Consider the following 2,946-nt stretch of genomic DNA (forward strand, 5'->3'; position numbering starts at 1 on the left):
TTACTGTTTCAAAAAGCTCTAGGAATTTTAAGTAGAGTTGGTTCTTTGTGTTTCAATTTTAGAGGTCATTTTATGGGTCAATAATTCGATTTGCAAAAACTGGTCTGTTTTGACAAAATAGCTCCCTAGGGCACAAATTAAAAAATCTTTTCAAAAATTTTGCATTTTTGGAAAGCTCTCTAATTTTTCATAAGGGTTAAATTTTTGTATTTTGAGTTTTGGATCCAAATTCATATCATGTAGATCTTATCTTTATGACTAAGTCAAAAATCAATTGAAAAAAAAAAAAGGCATTGAATGAATAGTTTGCATTTCATTTTTACAATGAATCAATGCATAATGTGGGCTTTCATTTGGGTTACTTTCTGATTATGATCACTCTTAAAAATTAGTTTTTTAGATCTAACTTTGATTTTGCATGAGTTCACATATATTGCATTCATGAGTTTGTTGCTTTGTTCATTGCGAGCAAGCGATCAAGTGTAAATGAAAGGTAGAACAAAGAAAAGACACATTTTGAGGATTACCAGGTAATTTTTTTTTGACTAATAACACTTCATTTGGAGCTAAAATGAACATCTCTTGTGTCAAGCTTGGGTGTGTATTTCCTTTCATGTTCTCATTTTACAACACATGCATAATTTGATACTAGGTTGTGATCTCCACTAGTTTCCATTTAGTAGGCTTAGTTACTTGTGATAGATCTAATTAGCTATATTGCGTTATTGGAATCACTAATCCACCAGCCCCTCATTCCACCCTTTGGTCGCAAGCTCAGTACCATGTTAAATAGGGGAGGGGTCTACAGGACAGAAGCGTTAAATGTTCCACTAGGCAACCCTTTTGTGCTTTTTAGAACTCACTAGTTTCCGAGTTGTGGACTCGTTTTGGCTTGTGTGAGGGGTTAAATGTTCCACATCTTTGGACTCACCTCGCATTAGTTAAAGTGTTAAGTGCACCACCTTGTGCTCTTTGGTTACTTTTGGATAGATTTGCTTTCGGGAATTAACATCTGTACACACATAGTAATTAGGCCTCATGAAAACTATTTGTGGATCTTGAGAGAGTGGGTTCCTAGTGAAACTCCTCTCTATGACAGATTCCTTGTAGGTGGGGAGGATACTTTGAGCATTTTGCAAATAGATGAATCTTCAACTTGTTGATTGAGGCATCCTTTCTTCGGAGAGGTTGATAGATCACTGTGAGTTGATATCATAGATCTTTAAGAGATACTCTTAGTTTAGCGTGTCAGATTAATCTGTCAGCTTTGATTGGGCTAAAAGTGAAAAGGTGTCAAAACCTTGAATCTGGAAGCTAAGTCCCCTTGTGGTACACTATTATGAGTCGGTAACCTTTAGAGAGGGTTAACCGTAGCAGACAATCCCTCTACAGGGAAAATTGCGTTGACGGAACCTCAAGCGGTAATAGCCATTTTTGCCATGGTAGTGACAACCGCTATATAAATGTCCTTGTGGAAGAAATTTCCATGAGTGTGGTTCATTGTGGATTGTCAGATCTCCCTAGAAGCTCTTGAAGATTAAGTTCTCAGACTGTGTCAAAACCTCGATGTGCCAAGATTGGAGGTCACCCCTGTGAGTCATAAAAGTTGCAGAGTCAAACCGTTACTAAAAACCTTAGAGAGGCCACACTTTTTCATTTTCTAGGAATGTGTGCAATGATTGCAAAACTCTTTGAAAACATACACAATTAGCTCTCTTAGGGATTAGCACAAACTAAGTCACTTGATTGTTCATGCACAAGGTTGCTTTTTCCCTTGCTCATTGTTTTTAGACGTGCTTGATATCACCTGCTTGCTATTGTACGTGCCTGTTTATCTACCTGGTTACTACAATAAATCAACAATTTGTCAAAAACTATTTGAAATCTTCAAAGTCTTTTCAAAATCCAGTTCAGTTGTCAGTCTGCTTTCCATTTTCGCACACAATTTGAAAACTTTTGTGCGAATACTTGTTTTCCTACTACTTCTTCACATAGCTTTGTCCAAGTTCTCATGCAAACAGTTGCACATCTCCATGTGAGATCTTTATGCTATCCAAGTTAACCTTGCACTACTTTGCGTGGCCTATAGCACATCCTCGTGTGAAATCTTTATGCTATCTTGAGTCTTTGCATGGCCCTATGTAATTTCTCATGTGCTTCTTAGAGGATCTTCATGTGAAATCTTGAGTCTAAACTATCAAGTTAGTCTGTTAGAGCTATCTGTGCTCTGTACCAAGTCTATTTCTTGCATCAGTTTACTACTTCTCTATTTGAAAACAGTCTCAAATAGTGGCATCCTTCTTAGCTAATGACTTGTGATCCATACTTTAACTAGTCTTGTCTCTCAGTTATCTTGCTCTTGTCCTTTAGTTCGTGTTGTACTCTATGTTATGATAGTCATAATCTTTGGCTGTTCTAGCCTTCAAATTAGACTATTCATGCCTTAGTATACAACACTCTTATCTTGTCCCATTGAGACTAAGTTCTAGTGTGGTCCTTGTCTAAGCTTCTGCTTTTTGTCATTGTCTATAACTGTGGCAACTTGACTTATGTTCTAAAACTTGGCTGCCACTACTTGAAACATAGTACATCAAAATGGCTAACAACAAATGTGCTAAATCCAATATTCCTAGTGAGGAAGAAGGGATTCTAATTACAAACATGAAGAAACAAATTGAAATGATAAGTGTTCAACTTCAAATACTAAAGAAGAGAAAAACATATCATCGAACAAATTCTCTTTGAGAGAAATTTTTCCTTTCTCCTATGACAACCAAAAATCACATTCTTGTAATCTTGAATCCAAGACATCTGAAAACACCTCACATACACCCAAAAATCTAGGAATATCTTTGAAAAAAAACCTTGGGAACCTAAACCAAAGCGTGATTTCACACTTTTGAAAAAATCTTATGAATTAATCTTGGAAGAACTTCTTGAAGAAAA

This window comes from Cupressus sempervirens, chromosome 10, assembly GCF_028749045.1.
Source record: "Cupressus sempervirens isolate cs-2001-9-10 chromosome 10, ASM2874904v1, whole genome shotgun sequence".
NCBI classification, from domain to species: Eukaryota; Viridiplantae; Streptophyta; class Pinopsida; order Cupressales; family Cupressaceae; genus Cupressus; species Cupressus sempervirens.